Source organism: Erpetoichthys calabaricus, chromosome 1 (assembly GCF_900747795.2).
Source record: "Erpetoichthys calabaricus chromosome 1, fErpCal1.3, whole genome shotgun sequence".
Classification (NCBI taxonomy): domain Eukaryota; kingdom Metazoa; phylum Chordata; class Cladistia; order Polypteriformes; family Polypteridae; genus Erpetoichthys; species Erpetoichthys calabaricus.
The window spans coordinates 218695061-218720857 of NC_041394.2; the positions used below are offsets into that span (position 1 = coordinate 218695061).

At 36.9% G+C, this 25797-nt stretch overlaps 1 protein-coding gene across 1 annotated transcript in view; it reads right to left on the reverse strand.

Annotated features, from left to right (window-relative positions):
- sema3c (sema domain, immunoglobulin domain (Ig), short basic domain, secreted, (semaphorin) 3C) overlaps positions 1-8466 on the reverse strand; it is a 176608-nt gene extending 168142 nt beyond the window's left edge. Inside the window, exon 1 of the mRNA XM_028811866.2 lies at positions 8193-8466. The gene's annotated coding sequence lies outside the window, so the exon portion shown is untranslated. The remainder of the gene's footprint in view (positions 1-8192) is intronic.
- Between the last annotated feature and the right edge of the window lie 17331 nt (positions 8467-25797).

Genomic DNA, 25797 nt, shown 5'->3' on the forward strand with positions numbered 1-25797 from the left:
CAGTTCATAGTGATTTTTCTTCCGTGCCTACGGATTCCAGTGTGAGCAGTTTCTCGTGCAGAATGGAAAACTCAATTCTGAATCTGCATCTGAATTTTTTAAGCATCTTCTCACCTTGAGCGGACAGTCTTACATCAGCACATCGAATTGTGGCCACGGAGTTCTCGCAACTTCGCGAAATGGCCAGCCAAAGAAGCATATACACTGGTCATTTGTAGTAATTCGGACTTTGGCCTCACCTCTCGGCCAAAATGCGAAACGGTCAGCCAATTCAGGAACTGGCCGAACTTTGGGTTTTGGCCGTAACATATATGCTACTTTCTCACCCGAAAACAGCCATGCAGCACCCGGCAAGAAAACTATTTTACATACTTCAAAAAAATATTTTTCTAGCTAAGTAATTATGGTGAGCATGGGGTGTCTCTGGGGCTGACTGCCATCATCACTAACAATTGTGTAGCCAGGTGATTGCAGAACAGTGAAAGGCTGGCAAACAATTGGAAACGCAATTTTTTAAACACCGTTATCAAACTGCTAGCTTGTTTTTGATGAAGTGGAATCCACATCATTAAACTGGAAGGCTCATGTTGCACACACACACCCAAGTGTTAACCGAGAACACTGCAGGGCCAGTTGAGCCAGCACCATCAGCCAAAAACATGTTCTCAGTAACTGGCATGAATATTTTCCTAAGTAATTACTTTGAGAATGTTTAAAAACTGGAAAAATGCTTAAGAAGACAAAGCAGAGGATTGTACAAAACATTTCAATAGTAAGTTAAATTACTCATTTTGCCCAACAACTGATGGGGCTTTGAAAATATCTTAGTGTGTCTAGACTTCTGACTGGTAACATATATATGACTATATTATGCTAGTTGTGTAGACCTGTGCTGTAAAAAGCCTGGGGTCCTAGAAACTATTGAAATCGTCAGAAAACAAATTGAGATGTAGAGATGTCAGGTAATTGAAAGGAACTACTCTGGGCATCTCTCTCCTAGGAGGATTTGTTTTGCCGACATATTTGCATCGTTTGTGCATTAGCAGCGGGAGAAAAAGTAAAAGGGATACTGTTTTGCCGATGTTAGCGGCTAAGCGACTTTTCTTCTGAGGTTCATCTTACTGACGTGCTGGCTTCGATTGTGTTATTAGCAGCTAAGTGAGTTTTCTGTTTCCACGGAGGCGGAGCCCTTACCCTGACTCCACCTCTCACTTCTGGGCCGGACAGACACACATACACTTCCACGGGTAGACATTTATCTATAAGACTCTATACTGTAGAGTCAAATGGGTGTGGTACTTGTCTAATTAGCGCTGATTTTATAGTTGGGGACAGGTGTGACACAGTCCATTACCTGGTTTCTGCTTCCACTGTTAAGAGTGGATAAGAATCAGGCCAAGAAGTGTAATGTTACTTGCACCACTCCGAGATTACGCCACTTCTGACAATATACCATATGATATTACATTAAAAGCATAATTTTATTGGCCATCACCCGGGGAAGCTGTTGTTTTAAACTGTGTATTGTATACCTAAATTTTAGAGGCTCAACACAATCTGGAATTTTTATCATGTAGCTGAATGGTTCCTTTTTATTTTTTTAATAATATCTTAAGAAAATGCAGTAATGCCTGCTATTATAATTTTTGCTCAGTGGGCAAGCAGTTGCAAGGAACATGGGCATTATTAAGATGGTACAGGAATTATTCCTAGGAATGCCACCATAAGAGAGCAAAAGAACTAATTAAACTGGAAGTGAGAGAGCACTCTTTGCATACCAGCACGTGAAGAAAGAAACTGCTAGAAAATAGAACAAATGGACTACAGAAGTGGTGCTACATACAAAAAACTTCTGAGAGGTCAAAATGGGCCACAAAAACTCCAGGTCATAGAAGTGGCTGTGAAAGCTGGAATCATGCTGCACATTTAAAAGAAAGGTTGAACAGGACTGACAAGTAGGCAGCGCATCTTCTTCAAGCCTTTACACGGAAGGGCAACATTAATGTCTGACCGAGATAGAGAAGGTCTTTACGAGAGAGCCATCCTGAGAGCCCAGTCCGTTTCCATTGGTAGTTTGAATATTCTATGGTACAACACTCTCTTTTATCACTTTTCAAGAAATAAAAGGACCTTTGGCTTTTCTCCCAGGTTTGTTTAAAACACAGAAGGGTGTTCTCTTTATTCACTTTTAATGATTGTTGGGGTGTGTACCTCTTCTCCAGTGAACAATGAGTCATTCTGATAAAATGTGAAAAAATATTTTCACTCTTGAACAGGGCAAGGATAGTTTAAAAATGTACTGACTAATTAATGTATATTTCTTTAAACATACTGAATGTCTGGCAAAGACCCTATGACAAGGTCATCAGTAGAGTCCATTGGTGTTTGGTCCTTGGACCATTACTTCTTCTGATTTAATAACATCGATTCCAGTATAGTTAGTAAACTTGTCAAATTTGCAGATGACAGTGAAATTGAAGGGATGGTAGATGCTGAAGATGCAACAAAACCAATTCAAAAAGACCTGGACAACCTTCAGAACTGGGCATACATCTGGAAAATGCAGTTTAATGTAAAAGAGTGCAAAGAGCTACATATGGTTAAAAGGTCTGTAAGGAAAGAAGATTTTTGACACAGCCGATACACTCAGCCCAATGTTAAAACACTCTTGATAAAGCATTTGCTTTGGAACATTTTACTTTGAATCAACTCAAAAATCAATCAAAGAAAATCTCAGCTGGATATTTAACAAGCATACACAGTAATAAAAATAAAGCCAACATGATTTAAAAAAAAATAATATTAACGATTATTTTTAAATATATGGCTGCATGTGCTACCTCTTTAGCCAATGTATTTGGATTGTTTTTAACCAAAGAGTCCATAAAATAAGTTGACACTCAATCAATCAATTCATTAAAAAATCTGCAACATTCCTCATCCCAATGCACTCTGCAGAGCATGCAAGAATATAATACAGCATCAAATAAACAAAACGATGAGTATAATGAAGATAAAATAGGACATACAAATTAAAACTGTAAATGAAGCATCGATTTATACTAGAAGGAGCTCGGAAAATTTCAACATAATCATCAAAAGGAGCTTTAGAAATCAAACAGTTAAAATTTCCATTCCCAAGGACAAGAATTTGGACAAAGAGAAAAGTTAAAGTTCAGGTTTACTGAGACTTTTTCAGTACAGCTTTCACACAGCTTTTCAAATGAGCATACGTTATGTCAATGACAGTACTATCACCAGTGCCAGTCAATTCAATTTCTGGGGTGGTGCCAATTAAGAAAGCCAATTTCACTTTGTCTCGGACAGTGCACACTGTGCTCTACATGCTCTTCGTGCCCTTAACAACATGTGCCTTCTGTGGTGCAGGCATAGATTTGCTATGCGATGTGGGGGGATGGAAAAGGTGTCAATGCTGCTGATAGGTTATTTTAGTGGGACCCCGTTCGTCTCACCATTCCACCATCAAAAAATACATTGCAAGTGAAGTGCCGACAACAGGGCAAGGACTCATCAAGGAGTTTTTCAAAATAAAAAGGCAAAAGCTATCAGGCACTCAATACTGCAAAAGGAAAAGGAAGAAGAGAAGAGGTATAAACATTTCTGTCATTATGTAAATTGATACATACTATAAGCACAAATGTAAGGCAAATGAGCTTGCTTTGCAACATAATGAATGTGCAAAGTTAGCCTGCAGGCTGCTAATTGCCTGCTTGTACTTAGCTACCTATACTTTCTTTTCTTTATATACATAACCAAGTTCTATAGTGCTCAAAAAAGTTTTAAGGAAAAGACTGCACATTCAGCCTGAAGTTACTGTAATGTCGCAATCATTACCATATTAATCCTACTACCTAAGCATGCCTCCATGGTCATATTAAATCAATGGGGAATATGTCCCAGGATTTGATTGTGTTTATATTCCTGATCATTTAATAGTTGCAATCAGTGCAATGTGTCAGTAATATTATAATAAAATCAGGAATGGTCTCCCCTAGACTTTCTCGTATACTCAGATATGGGGATGGATATCCATTCATTTTCCAACCCGCTGAATCCGAACACAGGGTCACGGGGGTCTGCTGGAGCCAATCCCAGCCAACACAGGGCACAAGGCAGGAACCAATCCAGGGCAGGGTGCCAACCCACCGCAGGACACACACAAACACACCCACACACCAAGCACACACTAGGGCCAATTTGGAATTGCCAATCCACCTAACCTGCATGTCTTTGGACTGTGGGAGGAAACCGGAGCGTCCGGAGGAAACCCACGCGGACACGGGGAGAACATGCAAACTCCACGTAGGTAGGACCTGGGAAGCGAACCCAGGTCCCCAGATCTTCCAACTGCGAAGCAGCAGCGCTACCCACTGCGCCACCGTGCTGCCCGGGGATGGATATTTGAGCAGTAAACTTCAAGGCAATGGTTATATTTTTATATTATGTATATTAAAGAACCATCAACAACAAATCAAATCAAATTAATAATATATTGAACAATTATTAAAAAAGTAGAGTTGAATAAATCGGAAAAGTTCCACTTCCGGTTAATGGAAATAGCCCCAAAGTTGATAGAAATTTACGTTTTGTAATTAATACTTGTATGCACAATTTGGTTGACCTAAGTGAAAGAAAGTGTACTCAAGTTACCGTGTTTACAGACACAGACAGACACACAGACATTATTCCAAAAATTTTATTTTCGGACTCAGAGAGATCTAAAACGTCGAGATTCATCAAAATGTCAACATCAAATCTTTGGATGATTACAACACTTTCTTCGTATATGAGAAAGTAAAAAGGTAATGGTGGAACTACTTGGGTGTATTTTATAGCATTGTCACTTATGTCATTTCAGGTGCACGTTTATAATATCTAGAATCACCCTCAAAACACACACCTTCATTAGGTGTCTCGAACAATGTCATGTCAGTCCTTACATTTTGTTAGATGTCAGTTGTGAAAGCTCTGCAAGTATTGCTATGTTTATATAATGTATAATGTATACTGTAAATAGCTTTTCGAGATAATTGTGTTCTTTCAATTATTATTACATTCATATATTTATACGGTGGCACAGTGGGTAGCGCTGCTGCCTCGCAGTTGGGAGACCTGGGGACCTGGGTTTGCTTCCCGGGTCCTCCCTGCGTGGAGTTTGCATGTTCTCCCCGTGTCTGCGTGGGTTTCCTCCGGGCACTCCGGTTTCCTCCCACAGTCCAAAGACATGCAGGTTAGGTGGATTGGCGATTCTAAATTGGCCCTAGTGTGTGTGTGGGTGTGTTTGTGTGTGTCCTGCGGTGGGTTGGCACCCTGCCCGGGATTAGTTCCTGCCTTGTGCCCTGTGTTGGCTGGGATTGGCTCCAGCAGACCCCCGTGACCCTGTGTTCGGATTCAGCGGGTTGGAAAATGGATGGATGGATATATTTATGATTATGCATTTGCCTGAAAGCATCCAATTAAGATATATACTATATTATTATTATTTATATTTACCTTTCATGAACTTTGCACATGTTTAGTTTACCATTACTTTGTTTTATTGTACTAAACAAAGGCACCTATGTTTTTACATTCATTGTTTGTGCAGTTATTTTAGCATTTTTTAAAAAAAAATTTTTATGGGCAATATCAGTGATGAACCTTGCCTAGAGCTCCCATGGGCTTCGACCAGCACAGTGAATTGTGGATAGTTTTCAAAATTTGCAAATGAAGGCATAACACCTGAACCTGAATCATTGTTTATTTAGGAGCCTCACTAACAGACCTAGGAAAAGAATTTCTAGAGAGCTGTAGTCACATATCTGAATGAGCATTTGCCAACTGTTGTGCAACATGTTTTTTTGAATTCAAAAACGTTTGGTGTCAGAAGATTTCATTTGTCTCAATAGGTTTTATGGTATGTGCCAAGTATTCTTTTCTGTTGGAACAAACAATGTTAATTTCACTAACAAGGTGCTGAAGATGACTTGATATTTAAGAGTCACTGTAAACAAGGCAACTACGTGGTAAGGTGACCACAAAATTTGTTAGGGTCAAAGAGCCATTCGGTATGTGGTGTAAAATGGTGAAACTTCTTGCAGAAGGACTATTAAAAAGGGAACTAAGTAGTGATACATGTAAGATTAAACAGTTCATTCAGTCAAGAGAAGTAAAATTAGACTGTGTTGATATTTCATGGTTAATAAAGTTTTGAAAACAAATCATTTCAAAATCTAAGCTACTGTCAAATTACAGCTCCATGTCCAATGACTGGGTAAGTGCTTATCATTTTATAATTAACATGATTTAACAAGAGAGGTCGACTACTTGAAGTGTCTAAAAGAAGTAGTTCAGACTACTTACTACTAAGTAGATAACATCTGCTCCACTCATATTATCTGGTCAATCGTCAGTTAAAAAATAAAACTTCTAATATTTATATAACCTATTTATACTAATGTCTTAATTGCAAGTTTTTTTTCAAAATGCATTCAATATTTGTTATAAGTGAAAGAGGAAGAATTAATGTTAATAAAATTTTATTGTGTTTACAAACGAACAAATGGGAACTGCAATTGACACCAAGGGAATATATGAAAAGAACTAAATTGACCTGCAAATAAATTTCAAACTGGCATCCTTTCCCGCTTATCCAGAACCTCAATGATTTGCTATCATGCCCCTTAGAAACAATAAACAACCAGAATTAGACCGTTTGGTAAGGAGAAAATGGGGCTACTCCCACTGTATCTTAAAGCTTACAAAAGAAACAACGTCATGCAACAAAGTGCTGTCTAACGAAACAAGTGGACTGGTCAATGCAGACTATCTGGGACAAAGGCAGATATCAGCTATCCACTTTCAAAACCAGCTAAGGGTGTCAAAGGATTGAGCACTGTGAGACAGCAGTACTAACCTCTACACCACTGTGCTGCTGTCTGGAGATTAGGTAAATAACTTAGTATCAATGATGTATGTCTATGCGGATTTATGGCTTTTTTGCTATTGAGTATGATGTGATAGATCAATAAGTAAGGACTGCATTGCTTTAATCTGAATGCTGAACTTATCTTTTTAAATTAGCAAAATACTTTAATTCCTTTTAAGCTAATTGCTTTCTTAAATTGTAACATCTTCATCATCAAAGTATGAATCGGAGTCTATTTGTAAAAATTCAACTGAATAATACATTTTTCTTTATTAAAGTGGATGCCCCATTGATTCAGTGGTAAGTGCAGCTTCCTTCACAGCTCTATAGCTCGGGGTTTGCCTTCTGTGAGGAGTTTGCTATTGTCCCTGTGTATACATGCCCCCCATTCTTCCAGAACTTTTCACATCTCAAAGTGTGTGCGTGTTTGGTTGAGTGGCAGCTCTAACACTGCCTGACATGAGTAAGTGTGGGCATTTGTGTGACTCTGCTCTGTGATGTTCAGATTTGGCTCATGCCTTGTGCAAAATACTTGTGGAAGAAACACCGGCTTCCAAAATCAATTTCTTTCAGTAAATGGGTAAATAAAATTATTTATGAATGAACGAATGCCACATTTCCATGAGGAACCTGTGAATTCTCATTTAATTAATTAATTAATTTATTAAGCTTCTCCTTGATTTTCCTGCCAAGCTAATGCCTTGTCATCTCCTGGGAGAAGCAGAAATATTGCAAATTAAATCCCCTATATTTTTAGGACATAATATATAGTAAGTAAATTGTACACCGTGTATTTCTGCCAAACAGCACAAGGATTGTTTTATATTTTTTTCTTAATATTACTGTGATTCACTTTATACTTGCCTACTTTATCCTTTATTTATTCAGCAAATGTACAGAAGTCATAAATTTAATGCAGACAGAGACAGCAAAGCCCAGCCATATTTCAAATAATATACAGTAGCTTGTCACATCTTATAACACTTAGCGAGCACCCGTACTGCAAAAGATAAATGCTCCCTAGAAGGCACAGTGCAATAACTCAACAGTATTTCTGTTTAAAAACAATTGTAAATTATAGGTTTCTCACATGATTGCACTTTTAAATCAAAAAGCTCCCTTTTTAATTTTTTAACAAAAGCACTATATCACATAAAGATAAAATTTTGCACCTGTTTAGCAGAGCAAGCTCCATCTAAGCCTTGCCGATTCATGCTCCCTGCAACTCTCATATCCTGAACAATTTAGCTACCAGTTTACTTACCTTGACAGTTCTATAAAACTGTCTCCCGGCTCAGGGAAAACACTCTCCTGTAATGTTCCAGTAACCAAGTTGGATGTGATTCCTGTTGTCCAGTTTAAAAAAGCAAAGCTTTTCAAAGTTCCCTAGAATGCCTGTCTTTAGAAAGAGGAAAACGGCTCCCATCTACTCTCCTGCCTCTCCTTCTACTCTGAATAGACAGAGTGAATGAAATCCAGCAGGAGGTGGTCTAGGTTTCCTATTTCACTGCGTGCTGCACTGCTTTCATACACTCCCAGCTTAGTAGACAGCAGACAGATAACCCAGCCCAAAAATGTATTGCTAGCCAAACACATATGCTGCCGCAGATTTTCAGAGCAATAAGAGAGAACCTTAAATTAAAAAAATGAATACATAACATTGCTAAGAGAGGCAATTGTCCTATATATATTTTTAAAATGTAAAAGTATTTACACAGTAAAGTATGAACTTGTAGTGCCTTTTGAGAGTACGACTTTAAACCCCGAATTTAGATGAATAATATAGTTGATTCTTTCAGACTTTTTAAGTGATGTTTATGCAACTGCAGTACTCATTTCTCTATTCCTAGTGTATCTTGTACTAAAAATAATGAGATGTGAAAAGCCAACAAATAAGCTCACACGTTTTATTTTTAAACCAACACTATTAATTGAATGCATTTACATTTCTATATCTACTCTCTGAATTCATATTTCTGTACAAAATGAAACTTTTTTTTAATCATTACTGTTCAACAATTAAAATCATCAACTGTAGAGTGACCTCAGTATTTTGTAAGGAAAGGGGTGCACTAAAATTAAAATTAATCTGACAGTCTAGAATACTGTATGTGCTCGAGGTCAATATTAAAAGATGGCAACGTTTTTTTTTTTTAAACAGTTGACATTCAGTGTTTTGAAGTGTCAAGATTTATAGGCTGTATATTTTACTCTATGAAAAACAGCATGTTCAGCACTGAGATCAGATTGCCAAAGACATGCTCTGTTTATTGCTCTGCTCACAGGATTAAATTATAACTGGTATGACTGTTGTGCTGCATTCCCTGCCAACAAGACCTGGGGAAAATGAAGATGGAGTATGGGGGCAACTGGAAAAGACATCTCATTTACCACTGATGTGCTTATTTTATTCTCAGCCTGCTACTTAAGTTGAACAAATGGCCTCTCTCCATTTTATGCACATAAAATATTGGCATCTGTAAAATATTTTATTATAATTTTTTTTCAGGAAATATAGACCATCCATTATTGAGGCTGCTTAATACAGTTCCGATTTGTTGGGGGCTTACAGACACCACTGACAAAACCAAGCAGCAATGGGAAGAAAGTACCAGTACATAAGATGGCACACTCACACATGGAGCAGTTTGGAGTTGTCAATCAAATCTATAGGATGTGAGAATGAAACTCCAGAGTATCCAGAGAAAATTCCATGTAGGCATAGTGGAATAATAATTGTACACTGTCTATAACAAAAAAAAAACTTTTCAACCCCCTTTGGATGTTTTCACATTTTATTATTACATAACGTATCACATTAGATATTTTTTTTTTACATTGAACAGCAGAAAAGACTCCTTAATGGCAAAGTGAAAAATGATCACTGTAACGTGATCTAAACAAATTACAATTATAAAACAAAATAATTGATTGTAGGCGGCACGGTGGTGCAGTGGTAGCGCTGCTGCCTCGCAGTTAGGAGACCCGGGTTCGCTTCCCAGGTCCTCCCTGCGTGGAGTTTGCATGTTCCCCCCGTGTCTGCGTGGGTTTCCTCCCACAGTCCAAAGACATGCAGGTTAGGTGCATTGGTGATTCTAAATTGTCCCTAGTGTGTGCTTGGTGTGTATGCGCCCTGTAGTGGGCTGGCGCCCTGCCTGGGGTTTGTTTCCTGATGCACCCTGGGATTGGCTCCAGCAGACCCCAGTGACCCTCTATTAGGATATAGCGTGTTAGATAATGGATGGAAGGAATAATTGATTGTATAAGTATTCCAAGTCAGTATTAAGTTAGATGTACCTTTAGCAGCCATAACAGCCTTCAGTCTGTGTTTGCAGGTCTCTGTCAGCTTTGCACTTCTATACACAGACATTTTCCTCCACCCTTCTCATCAAAACTGATAAAGCTCTGTCAGGTTGCATGGGAATCATGAGTGAACAGTCTATTTCAAGTCCAGCTGTACATTCTTAATTGGATTGAGATCTGGGATCTGACTCCAGGACATTAACATTGCTGTTTTCAAGTCATTCCTGTGTAGCTTTGGCTTGCTGGAAAATAATTTTTTGCCCAAGGAACAGGTTTCTTGCGCACTGAATCAGGTTATCCCTCTGGGATTTCCTTGTATTTTGCTTCATTCATTTTACTCTCCACCATCACAAGTCTTCCAGGGCGTGCTGTAGAGAAACATACACAAGAGCATGATATTGCAACCACCATGCTTCACGTTGGGGATGGTGTATTTTTGAAAAAGGTGCATTGTTCAAACATGACATGTACTCTAATGAGTAAAAAAGCTCAATTTTGGTCTCATCAAACCATAGAATTTTCCATGTGCCTTCCTGCAAACTCTAACCAAGATCTCATCTGTGTGTTTTTAACATTGGCTTTCTCTTTGCCATTCCCATAAAGCCGTGACTACTGAGACACCCAGGCAATAGTTGTCTACACAATCGTTCCAGCCTCAATAACTGTAGCCTGTGACTCCTTTAGAGTTTTCATAAGTCTCTCGGTGGGATCTCTCACTAGACTTCTTCTTGCGCAATCACTCAGTTTTTGTGGTTGGCCTGCCCCAGGCAAATTTACAGCTGTGCCATATTCTTTCCATTACTTAATGACTGGTTTAACTGGACTCCAGGGGCTATTCAGTGACTGGGATATTTTCTTGTCTCTGTCCCCTGACTTGTGCTTTTCAATAACCTTTTCACAGAGTTGCCTGGAGTGTTCTTTTGTCTTCATTCTGTAGGTTATACCACAATACTAACACACCACAAATTAGTCCTTCCAGATAAGGGGTATTTATACTACAATTAGCTGAAACCCACTGAATACAGACAGGTGATCTACATTGAACTAAATATGGGACCAACTGGTTGTATTAGTGATGATTCAGATTTGTCATATTAAAGTGGGTCAATACTTATGCCATCAATAATTTTGTATATTTGTAATTAGTTTACACCACTTTGCAGAAATCCATTTTCCCTTTCACATACTGTAAAAGAGATTTTTTCTGTTGACCAAAAAAACAAACAAACCAAAACAAATGAAATTTACTCTAATTTAACGTTGTATAACAAAAAATGTGAAAACTTCCACTATATGCAATGTTTTTTTCAAGTAAAATACAAAGGTTTTTTTTTTTTTTTTTAATGCTTGTAACATGTGATTCAAATAGTTAAAAGATGTAATTATTTGCAGTTTAATTTCTCAGTTACCCCCTCAGAGTGTTATTTCAAATAAATAAAGATAAAAATTGACAAATGATTAAACATTTCTTATAGAATAATTTAATATTCCTAAGAGTCTTTACAGTATAATTAAGCTTAACCAAATAGAAAGGTACAGTAACTCCTCTCAGCTTACTGTACCTCATAAGTCAGATGCAGCTGTTGGTTGCAAATCAATTAAGTTCTTTACTAAAAGCCTTTTAAACTGGCCCATCGCCAGCACGTAAAAACCATCAGGAAAACGAGTGTCATTCATGTGGTGGGACTTATTTAAAATTCATACTTAAAGCACAGCAAGTGGAATATATCAATACCCAATACCATGAAATGTGCATTAGTTACAATATAAATTATCGCTCGTAACCTCCTTTATATCACTGATTTTAGTTATCTGCTTGATGTTTTCAGACACCTGTTTTTTTTAATGTAATTTTATAGGCTAAAGCTATAAAATGATAAAATTAGTGCTGGTTATATATTTGCAATGCAACATTTTTCAACAAATCGTGCATTCTCAAAATACTAATTGTAAATAATAATTTTCTTTTACACCGCAAAGTGATTTGGAATACATTTTTTTAAAAAATCTGTTTTCAGATATTCAAAGCACAGGCAGGCTACTTGACTTTAATTAATTTTGCACAAGAAGGCACTGACAGAGACAGGGGATTACTGTTCCACTACTTAATGCCACACAACTAGTCTGCAAACACTGAATTTCAGACGGGCTGGCCTGATGGTTAAACCTGTTTTATGGTAATCGAGTGTCAGTGGTATAAAGAAAATGTTTGAAACAGCTGAGCCACAGAATGAAATTGGAATGCAGAACCAAGCTCATAATAACTAGAAAAAGGAAGTAAGGAGCCTTTCATTATTTAAGAAACTGATTGGATTGTAATTGCATATGGTTTCCTCGTACTTTATTTATTATTATTATTATTATTATTATTATTACTACAACATGTGTTTATTTGGGTTTTCTTCTGGTATCATGAACTTCTTTCTACAACCCAAATATGTGCACAACAGCTAGTGACTCAGTGAGCGTGGGTGTAGCTATGCCCTGTCTTTTACCAGTTCCTCGCTGATAGGTGGATAGGGTATTATACTCTGTGCTGCAATTCTGCCAAGATAGATTCCAGTTACTCAAGAGGATAAAGCAGGTTCATAATTTGGAAGAATGTAGGGATTATTATCAAAGTATGTAGTGTTTCATCCCAAGAGCTTATTTGTCATATGGTCTGGATAATATACAGTAAAATGCATAAAGGAGAACACAGGTTGCAACCTTCTGTATGTTGTTAGATTTGTGGAGTTCAGTAAGTTCTCAAAAGATGACTGTGAACCCAGAAATGACACAGGAAACCAAAATAGCAAGCAAAATGCAATTTATTGACAACAATAAATAATTAATGCAGTGTTAGGGTATGACACACAAAACCTGTGCACAGAGCTTACCTATAGTGGTAATTTCTATAAGGACCAAAAAGGATGGTTGGTCTGTTACCCACTGTAAGTCACATTTTTCTCCGCAACTTCTTCAAAAAAACATTCATTTTCTCTACTTCTCCACTTTAATTCCTCCTGCCCAGTAGAACCCTTATCCACTACTTTCTCTCGAAATCCAGGAGATTCTGGTTTACCTGGTTTAGTACCAAAGTTTTGTTAAATAATAGTGTTTAACATCCACTTTCAGAAAACACTCTCATGAATGAAAATGGAATGCACTCAAACATGCATTGAGGATTTGAACTGTTGACCCACTTCCTTTTGTTTCATTTACATTTCCGGAAAACACTGTCATTAATGAAAACGGAATGTACTCAAACACTAACAAGCATTTGAACTGAAGGTCTGCTTCCCTTTGTTACATATATATTCATATTAAAAACTGGAGAACTTCTAAATTAATTAACGGCAGTCTATGAAACTGAACGGATGAATTGATCTTATGCTTGTTGAATCATTTCATATATGCACAAATATGAGGCATATTCTCTTCCTGATAATGTTTTCACTTGCTTTTCTTTAGCCTTTAATCTTTAATTGCACACACATCTCAGAGCACTTTGTAATGTTGATATCACGCGAGACACAGTGTTAGCAAATGAATAAACTGTTACCAGGCTGGACCTCTGACCAATGAATAAGGCAGGCCAAGTGCTTGGTTAAGAATATTCCACCTGATAATTATACACTTTTATATTTTTTTTAAATGTTACTTATCTTATGTGGTTTGTAGTGGCGGGCTAGAAAAATTTTTGACCTAGTGTTTTTTGTGAAGAAACTACATATTGAATAGCCAAATTCAATGGAGTCCTTTGGTGAACAATTCTGGACAACAGCAAATGACATGAAAAACATGCATGGAAAAAAAGAAAACAAATTACTCATGTCACAAAATCTACAAGTCTGATATTCCTTTGTATGGTCTCAATACATGCAAAATGTGTGAATTTGTCCTCTAAAATATTATTAAGAAAAGAAGTAATTCCCACAATGCTGAATATGAATTGAAAACGGGAATTTTGACCAATAAATGAGCGGGAGAGGCAGCTCTTTTTTATTTTTTCCATAGATATTTTTCACACCGTTTGCCATTTTCCAGATTTAGTCATCACAGAGCCCAGTTGAGTTTGAATATGTAATATATAATTTCTCCACAAAAACATGAGATACATTTTTTTTCTTGGCCTCCACTAGAAACTACATTAGGTAAGTGACATTTTAAAATATATTTTTTAATGGAGTATCACTTTCAGTGAGTTCTAATTTCATTCATAAGTGCATTTTCCAGAAGAGATTTATTTAACAAAATTTTAGTAAAAATACATGTATTTGGGAATTTGTGAACATAATTCTGGATGTGTTGACATGTGGATTATGCAACTTGAGTTATGTTAGATTTTTTTTCATGGATGCCTTTGATTTTGCTTGCTGTTTTCTTCATAGACATCTGTTCTATCAGAAACGTTATCTCCATTCTGTATTACAATATGACATTAAAATTTTTTCATAGCCATCGCCACAAACTGCACAGGGTTATAGAAATATTATTTTTGGTTGAAGTATTCCTTTAAGTAGCCTTCTGCAGCCACAACATATTACCCTCAAGTGCCGTGGGACACAGTAACAAAATTGCTTGTTACAATCTGCCCAGCTCTCAAAACAACACTTTTTTTAATCACAATTTATCCAAAAACTTGGCCTCAAGGCCAGGCCCCCATACTCAAATTGCAGGCTTCAAAGCCTACAAAGGCCAAAGTTACCCAAGACCAAGGTGGAGTGAAAACATAACATCTCTGGGGCAACAAAACAAAACATTGTTCTTTTATATGTAGAGTTTAGTTCTTAAAAGAAATACAGCAAAAAGTAATCAAAAAGTTAAGCCTAAATGATAGACCTAAATCAAACAAAACTAGCCTATAATCCAATAATCAGAATAATGCTATGTTTCAGTCTGGGTTATAATACTGGCTAAAGTTAATTTTTTGCTTATATAATACTTTTGTTACTTTTCATATATTTCATGTTTTATGGTGTTAATTCTCTGATTGGATTTATATTATGCGTGTGTTTATTATTGTTTGGTTTTTATTATGTGCCCTGTCACCTTTATGTGGAGCCCAAGTTAGCAGGGCCATCTAAGTAGCAGGAATGTAAGAAGTAGCAAGTATTTAAGGAGTAGCTGAAGCCCAATTTTGACTTTCTATCCTTGTGGGTTTATTTTGATTTACTGGTTTGTACCCCCTGCTCCATCTAAACATACTCCTATGGGATTTTGTTTTTGAACTTGCTTCCTTGAAAAGCAAAAAATTTTTTTTTTATTTTTTCTTCCTTCTTTTTAGACATTTTGAAGTAACATTGAACATTGTTTTCATTTGGCCAGAGGTTTTTATGCTTTTTCTCCCCTCTTCTCTTGATATTTGTGGACATCTTGCACCCGTACAGGTGGAAAGCATGCCTTTTGAGTCTGGGACTGGGCAGATTATGCGTAATGTCTGAAGCATACTCCACTTTTGTGTGCTTCATTGTGGCAGGATTCACAACAAATTCAAATAGAAGCAAACATAACAACTAGAAGAACAGAACAGAAACATTTATATAATTTCCAAAGGTCAAAATCAAAATCGAAAAATATAAGACAGAGCTAAACAAACATGAATGTACATTATGGTGTCTCAGCACTATGAATTTTGCAGGATTATAAAGGCCTGGGGATGGTCCCACAGCTGCAGCATCAGGGGGCCCCGCTCCTTTGGGCTCAATATAACGAAGGCAAGGAACAGAGGTAACAAATACACAGCTCACATATTATAAAATACAGTAAGTAAAAAACAAAAGACAAATGAAAGAACACATTAAAAACAAAAAAGATACTTCAGCCAGAAATGAAACTCTGGTTATTCCTGAGGTATAGTATGTCTTACAATGTGAGTAAGGCTGATGTATAGTTTTCCCAGCATGTCCAACTCTGAAGGGAAAGAAAATGCATCTCATTGACTGATGCCAACACCAGGTATTTTACACAGATACCATTTCTTCTTGGCCAGTTGCTGTTCCTGTTGTGTGGCCAAAAAAAATGTTGATCTCCTGCTGCCCATGGGAACATGAAAATCATAGTTAAAGTTATTGTGTCAGATGTGATTTAAATAATATAAAACTGTTAAATTAAGCTGCTTAAGAAAATAAAAGATTCTATTATGTTTACTCTGCTGGGAAAATATAGAAGCTTAAACTCCATTTTTATTCCTGGATCATTAAGTGCTTTTACCTATCCTCAAGCTACAATTTTATGAGCATTTGTCCTGTGCTGATCAAAGGGTATCATGTTCTGCCATAACTGAATTACAGGGTGTATGTAGTATTGTCAAATGCATTTTCCCTTCTTTTTGAAATTTCCTAGTTTTCTGTACGTGAACTGTTCGGCAGGTTTTCACAATTTTCCTTATTCTTTATTCCTTTGTCTCTTTCTCCTTCACTCTCCCCATGTGAGTTTTGTCGTTCTGCTACACCCAATTCCAACTCCTTGACTGAGTGGATGCAGCTCCTTTTATGGTAGACCTGAGTAGGAGTAAAAGCATTTTATCAGTTTTCCTTAAACAGGAAACTACTCCTGTTTTCACAATGATTTAGGAGCAGGTTGTGAGTTGTCCTCACTTACTAGGAGCTGCCAGAAGGTGACATTAAGGAAAAGAGTCACAAACGGTATTACAAAATCAATGCACAAGTGTCCATGGATGCAAACTGTGCTATAGTAGTCAGTATGTTACCCTGATAATAAGCAGGGCTGGATGGGTGATTGAGAGTGAAGTGTCACACAGATACACTGAACTTTGAATTTCACAAACCCCTGGAACATTTGCGTTACACTTTACAAGCCTGGTAAGATTCAAAAAGGCAGGCAGAGTCTCCCAGGACATTAGATAAACAGAGTCTTGCAGTAGGTAAGGGGAGATCACAGAGAGGGACACAGCATGGCACAGTGGAAGATAAATGAAACATAGTAAGATTGACTATGACTTATATCCATGGGTAGTTACTTTATGAGGCGCTTCTCGTGGCCCAAAGCCAGAAGGTAATTCTTCTGAAAGTACGGCTGTGGATCATTTATTATTAAGTAAACATGTCTGTTATCTGGCTTAACTCTCATTCAGTGTGTGTGTCTTGGTCTTTCCAGCTTGGTAATTGTTATTATATTATTCTTGATGTTGTTGCAATCAAGTGGCAACAAATCTGTGCACTTTCGCGCAGTATCTTGACCTACTATGTTTTCCTTCTGCTTCTTCTTCTAATACCTCTTTGAAGGTTATTATTATTATCTTTGTGGTGGAGCCTTAGCATTAATATCAGAAATCTACAAAATCTTATCATGAGTGGCATTTTACAGATAGGAGGGGGCGCCTCCTTAGGCTACACCCACAGAATACAAGAGAACATAGTACAATACATAACTCTTAAATAATAAACAGAACAATAATAGCAAAAAATACATATTTGCTATTACAATAAAATAAAGAAGATACAAAAAACAAAAATTAACATTCATTAAGCATTAAATAAACATTCTTGAGTAAGGGAACAAACACTGTAAAGTAACAATGTATTCAAATAAAATTCACAGAACAGCCTTTAGTTTTGGAAAAATTTCTTCCAATTTTTTTGTAAGGAAAGTAAAAAGTTGTAATCGTATTTGTATACACTAGTACTATCATGAACTAACAGTCAAGAATAGGACAAATGTGTTTTGAATGTATGATGTCAAAGAGAAGCAGAAGCCATATATTTACAAACTTAGCAATGTCTGTTAGTTACCCCTTTATTCTGTTGGTACAGGTAGTAGGACAACTACTAACCAACTAAGGGAGAAATCATACAATGATCAAGACAAGATGCTAAGAGGCTCCCTTTGTAGCATTCCAAACGGAGGGGCAGATAATATACTGTGGCTTAGCTTTTAAAGAGATGTTTCCATAAGGCATCCTATGTATCTTCTGAATTCTGAATTTAGCTCTAGCTTCACTTGTATTCATTTTAAAATAAATAATTAATAAATTCAGACATTGCAAATGCAAATACTCTGCACCCTTTGTCCATTAAATATCAAGATTAAAACAATTAATGGTTTAACCCAGTCTAGTCTTTCAAGTGTATACTGAAATGTCACATGATAACTAAACTTCTTTGAAAATAGTTCCCTATTTAGTGCCTGATGAATAAAACAAAACACTTTTTAAAATAATATAAAAAATTAAAAGAAATGACCAAGACATTTTTACTCCATCTTTGGAATGTAATACTTACCAAGATTTCTGCAACACAAAGCAAAAAGATTTAAATTGAAACTCTGACAAACCCTGATAATTGTGTTTCATTCTTTTTCCTATATGTAGCATCCCTTCACAATATTAAACTCCCACAATCAAAGAAGTCTTGTTCAGTTAATTTTTTTTACTCAGCAGTTGATAAAAAAAATCTTTTTTTGCCTTGCCAACATCGAAATTTCTCTTTGCTCTGCTCAACAATATGGTGGTTCAAGACGATGTTCTCTTTATTGCTGCTTATTTTACTGCCTATCTCTCTCACTCTTCCTGACATTGACTTCTGTTAAAATATGTGCAACCCTAACCCTAAATGTAACCTGTGACAGCGAGAAAGGGAAAGGAAGAAAAAGGACCAAAGGATTCTATTTGAATTTTTGATCAGTATTGCAATAGAATTTTAGTCCTTCAATAGCATCATATAATTTTCTAACTATGGAAATCACCCTCCACACATTTTAGGGACCATCTTTAAACAATTTTCTGTTTCTTAAATTATTGTATATACATTTTCATCTTATTTCCTGAAAAATTAAATTTGACATGCTTGCACTATACCAGTCAATGAACCATTACTTTAAAAATATGTAATCATGTAAATTACTTACCATATAGTTCCTTTGCAAATAGTCTGAATGTGCTCTTGTTTAAAATATTATGATTTCTCCTATGTCTTATTGTGTGGTGAGGTGCCAAGCATATCACAAGTGAATGAAGGCGCAAATTTGTGGTTTGCTAGTTCAGTATGTGCTGTAAACATTTAAGGAAGGCAACAGAAAGGCAGAGTCAGCTTAAGTGAAAGAGTGATGTTATTACTTGATTAACTTGGATATGGCACATAAAGGAAATACATGCATTCTTCTATCCATTTATTATCTCCCTTCAGGATTGTAATAGTATTGTAAAATAGACATAGTACAATGAAATTCTTACTTGCACAACTCACCAGGATGGGGTCATGTGAAGATATTGGCTACCCTAGCCGTCCCAGGCACCTAGGGTATATGGCAGGAGCCAATTAATCAGTCTTGGATGGGATGCAAGCCAGTCACACTCACACATGCCAACAATCATTCAGAGTCGGTCAATCAGCCTAATGTTCACATCTTTAGCCAGAAGAAGAATTATACAAACACAGGGAAAGGGTGCACACCTTTGCTAGAATCAAAATCCATTACGCTGGCATTGTGAAACAGCAGCACTGTCAACTGTGCGTTTGTGTTGCAGAAAGGAATTGGATATTGTTTTTATTTAAATTTCTAACTGACAAATCTACTGTATCACAGGGACAATAGTTACAAAAGAAAGCAAGCAATGTTTTGCAACTTAACAAAAACATGCTGGCCCTCTTTGCCTACCTGTACAGGTCTGACACCTTGTTAATAAAAATTGGTAAATCTCTGATATTTCACTGGAAAAAGAAAAGTTTTTGGTCTTACATAATTTTTATTTGTTCAATATTCTTTGTGGTTTGTTTTCAAGGAATGTGACCACAAATTTGTTTTGAATAAATTCTTTACTTTCAGAAAAATACTACTATTTTATTTTAAATTTAACTACATCACACTGCTATTTTAGAGTGTCAGAAATTGGCTGCTGAGTCACTACGGTACACTGCACTGTTGATAAATAATGCCCACCAAGGGGCACTCTAAGTCATGTCACAAAGACTCCACTATAACATGCTTTAGCTTGCTGTCCAAACCTTGAACAGTGTTATTCTTTAACTCATAGCATTAGATATTGCGGTTTATAATTCATAGCTTGCCATTTCTTGATTTAGTTCATACCGTTAGCATTTTGGTTCTTGTAATGTTTTCTTAGTTTTGGCATTGAGTTTTGGCCATTCTTACCCTGACTTCACTTATTGTTTAATGTTCTGGATTTTGTTTTTGACAGAAATATTTGGTATTCTAAAACATTGTTCTTGTCTTATTTTCTTGAAAATGCTCACTCTACCAGTCCATTTTAACATCATCATTGATGTTGCCCACAATCCATTATGCCAGCATACAATATGAAGAGGTCAACTGGAATTAAAAAAAACAGCCAGAATGAGACTGTGCTGCCATCCAGACAAATTGCTTTAAGTGTTCATGACTGGCTTCACATCTGTTTATCAAACTAACTTTCCCACCACTGTACTCTTCTTACCTCCCTTATCTTATTCTTCTTGTACCCAGGACTCTTACTACTTAGCACTTGTTTTCCCCCTCCATCTAACTCCAGACTCTGCTGAACTATGTCAATAAGAGTCACATCCTTAGATTTAATGATTGTACTCTTTATTTTTTATGAAGCCTTTTTTATGTGACGTGTTTCTGTCTCCAAGATGTGATTGTCTGTTAAAGGGCATTACATGATGTAATCAAGGATCAGTATGAATGATTGTGGATACTTTCTAAATCTTCAGTGAGTGCTACTTGGTTAGTAATCTCTGTGCAACTAATCTTTTTGCTGGATTTTAAGACTCTGATTTTTGGTTCACTTGTTGGTTTAAACATTTCTATTGTTTGATTTCTAGTTTTGACCCTTGCTAGTACTTGATCTTCTGGTCTATTTTTTTCTTGTCTTTGTGGCCTGCCACTAAAACATCATCAAAGATTCAGATTTCCTAATATTGGAAAGGTACATTTTCTGATCTGGTAGGAATTGGTGTGATAGTACTTGATATTGATTTAGTATTCAGCAGTGTAATGTACTTATTAAGTAAATTAATAATTCAGAAGCTGCGGTGGGTTGGCACCCTGCCCGGGATTGGTTCCTGCCTTGTGCCCTGTGTTGGCTGGGATTGGCTCCAGCAGACCCCCGTGACCCTGTGTGTTTGGATTCAGCGGGTTGGAAAATGGATGGATGGATGGATAATTCAGAAGTTGGAATTTATGCCTTTTGTTTTTGGCATTTTGCAATTGACATGTGTTTGGTTTATGATTTATCAACTCTGGGATGAGCAGGGACACTGTTGCGAATGGTATCTTCTCTTTCTGTTCCTACGGCACAAAGAAGACGCCCACTGAGAGCAACTGACTCAGCCCCTTCTGTTTGGAGGACTATATATTCAAGGCACTCATAAAATATGGTGTCTTGTTGTGGACTGATGCTCAACAGAGACGGAGTTCGAATCCTCAACCGACCACATATTATTATTTCAGCCTTCTCTGCTTAGTTTTTATTTGTTTTATATGGCTTTGGGTATTGAAGTAGTGGGAGTTTAGTAGGGAAATCACTGTAATTTAGAATCAGAAATATTTGCTTTCATATACTGTTGTAATTCATTGCGTTCTGGGGTATTTGTCATATCAGAAGAGGTAAGGTAGTTATATTTATAGTAATTATTTACAACCAGAAATGTAGAGATATACAGTAATCATGTTTAATTTTGTCTAATACTGGTTAGGTAAAAGTAATTACTATGATTTAAAAAGTCTTGGTAGTACTTTAGATTAGAGGTCTTATGGGATAGCTATGGTGCATTTATTCATCACTTTTTGCAATGTAACACAACTAAAGCGTTTCCTAAGGTCTTGTTACACAGCAATAACAAACTAGTAGATGCACAATACTGTAGGTAGCAGTTATCATCATTGATGCCTTACAAGTCTTGTGAAGGCTGCATAAATCATTTGTTAATGTCTTGTAACATTATTATAACCCATTAATAGATGCAACAGATTCAAATGTTAGCAAACTGCTATTATTGATTAGCCTACCTGCACTTCTAGTTAAAACACCATCTTAACATCTAGTGCCCAATCCTAACACTGTTTCTTGATTTTCTAAATTACAGGCCAGATGATTTGGAATATTGATTTTTGAGAGAGGGAGCTATCACTATCCCATGAATCACAGAAAGTGTGGTTCACATAGTGAACCAATGTTATTTCTTTCTCTCTTTTATCCATTTAAAGCTACAGGCACACCTAGAACTGCAGGAAGCCTACAATTATACCTTGCAGACAGTGAACCATACGGGCCCAATTGACAGCTTCTTATTATTATCATAGAACCATAGTGTAGTTGTCACAATACGTATAAAGCTAGATCATCCTTTGTGTGCAGTGAAATTATTTGCATGCCTGGTACTGTCTGATACTCTACAAATTAATTTGATTGTAAGGATTCATGTAGTGTCAGCTATCCACTTTTGTAATAACCACAGATATTGAGAATAAAACAGTAACCATCAACACCAAAAAGCACTTAGTTTTGAAACATGTTTCTAAATTTAATACTCCACAACTCATTTTATATTTCTGGGTACAACCTGAGGATTTCAGCCATCTTAAGTTTAAAACTGAAGGGATTATGAGAAGAATAATTGCCTGTACAGAAGCAACAGGCAGTTTGTACTCTGAGCTACACATCTCCTAAAAATATACCTATGGATATGATTTCTGTGACCAGTTGTATTACATTTCAAGAAACAAGAAAAAAAAATTAAAGTAAGGTGAATTTGAGAATAAAGGACAATCAAAACACACTAAACATTGCAGAGAATATTGCAAATTGCAATGCAAACAGTTAAATGCCATTGCAAAGTGTCTTTTTGGGGTTTGTATTTTAGACGAGCATCACAATAACATCTCTTCGTAGAAAAGCCCATGAAGAGATTTACCAGATGGCTTTTGCAAAAACTGCAGGATAATTGATCATGTATTTAAAAACCTCTGCCAGATAAAATGTATGAATACGAGGTCTGAAAATGCATAATGATGATTGTGTCTTGGGAAAATAAAAGAATGAAGCCTCATGCCTGAGCTGCTCACTAACACAAATGACACCAGGTCAGAGAGAAGATAAGCATAGTTTCAGAGCAAATGAAGTGACCCTGATAAAATGAAGTTAAATGTATGGAAAAGCACTGTGGTGTGTCACATGAAAAACTCCAGGTCAGGCACCTTTGTAATTTTGCTTTACAGCTGCTCTATTTTCCTTTCATGACAGAGAGGTAAATTAGTCTAACAGAACTGAGCTGAACAACTCTCCATCCTCTGCAACCCTGGAGCAAGAATCACTAGCACAGTGGAGCACATCACTTTTTTAGCCAGGTTTTGGGCCAAGTTAAAGTCAGGTCATTCACGTACAACTTTGTGCTTGGGCTAAGTTCAGTTTTGTTATCCAATAAATGAAAATTACATAGGATTATTTTATGTTTTAAATTTATTATTGCTCCCTTACTCATTCCCCTCACACTCTTATGTGTGTAACAAAAACGAGTTCTGAATTATAAAAATTGCCATTTTCCTTGTTCTACTGCAAAAAAAAAGAGAATGTTAATATACATAAAAATGGAATTATTGGATTCCTGAATATCAGACCAATGATTTAACTTGCAATCATGTGAACTCTTGCACTTCAGATGGACAGAGATTTATATTTGATATTGCATGTGATTAGATTGTAATTCTGTTATTATCATTATCCTGTTGTTAAGATGTGTTCTATGAGGAGAATTAAGTATATGTTTGATGGAGGGGTATGATATCTTGTGTCTTAATCAGACATAATCAGCAGTTATATGCACTTGTTTTACTGTGAAGATTGTGAATAATTAATAATATGCTCCAGAAGTTACATTCACATTTCTGGTGAAGTTAAAAATAAAATACAATAATGCAATTATGCACTCATTTGTGTCAGGATATTGTAATGTTTCACTAATATGCTGGAATTCTAAGAGGAAGCAAGAAACATATATGATGTGTGGCAGACAGCCGGGGTCCATGCCTGGCCGGGACTCCTCTTCGCTGTATATTCAGGGAGAGCAGCCCTGGACGGTGCAATACATCCCCCTGGATGCTAGATGGGTTGGGTTGGAGTGGTGCCTCAGTTTCCCGCAGGGCTCCATGGGAATTGGAGTTGGGTACAGCCCTGTTGGGTCCCGCAGGCACCGCCAGGTGGTGCTGCAGGTGGGACTCCTGAGCCCGCATGGGCAGCATATTTGTCACACCTGGAAGTGCAGCCAGAACTCGGCAATCAACCACCTGAAGCACTTCAGGGTGGACTATAAAAGGGCCCAGCAACCACCACTCAGGAACCAGAGTCGGGAGGAGGAGGACAAGGTTGCTTGGGAGGAGAGGTGGAGGAAGAAGAAGAGTGTGCTTTGCTTTGGTGGTGGTTTATTTGTACTTGGGACTGTGTTGTGCCTGTGGGGATCACAGGGAAGACGTGCCCCACAAGTGAAGAAAATAAAAGTTACTTGGTTTTTACACGTGCCTCCGTGTCCATCTGTGTCGGGTCAGGCACCTATATAGTGCCTTGTTACAGATGAGAGAAGTTACTATACTGTTTATATTGATTTTTAGAAAACCCGATATGGCCCTACATGAAAGGCTTAGCAACAAAGTTAAATAATTGTTTGAGTGAGTACAAAATTGTCCAAAATGCTAAAACAAAGCTACTTTTTCGGAATTGTTAAAATCGATGCTCAAGGATAGGTGCTGGGGATACTGATCTTTTTAATATAATTATATATTAACCAGTAATGGCACACTGCAGATACTTGACTTGAGCATTCCTGATTTTCATGCTTTCTCTGTACGGTTAACATTAGTTTGCTGAGATTGATGTGCTTGCTGCTTTCGGAGCAGCTCTTCTTTCTCCACCCTAGTGACCCGCTTCTTCTCTTCTTTCTTCGGCATTTTTTGCATTAAAACTGATTTAAGTCAGTGTTTGAGTTGCAATTACTTAGTACGTTTTCCTTAATTTTTCACTTAAGCTGGCACTTAACTCTTCAATCTGCCTCAAGAATGATTTAAGATATGAAGTGATAGGGGAAATGAAGGGGAAGGTGGTAGGGATGAGAACGGCGCCCGCTCACATGCGCCACACGGCCGCCCTGCTGGCTGCTGCCGGGAGTTGATTCTACAATAAAATAAAAATTAAAAGATGAATAACCTTGGAGGTCAATCATCACCCTGAAAGCAGATAGTAGACGTCACGTAGTATATGTGTACCAAATTTCAGGTCAATAGGTCAAAGGGTTTACGAGCTACAGGTGATTTAAAATCCAGGACCGACAAATGGACAGCCACAGTAAAAAGATATACTATAAATAACAAGATGTTTACTTTTGCAGATGATACCAAACTAGATAGAACGGAAGATAATATAGAATCAGATGAATTATTACAGAGGTAAAGAATGCCAGACTTGAGCAGATTTGTGGCTGATGAAATTTATTACAAGTAAATGTAAAGCATTACGCATATAAAGTAAAAATGTTGGATTTAAAGGCAATTGAAGGTTTAAAACTTGAAAGTAGACCTTATGAATATGACCTAAGCATCATAGTGGATTTTCTGTATCTACATAGAGCTCAGAA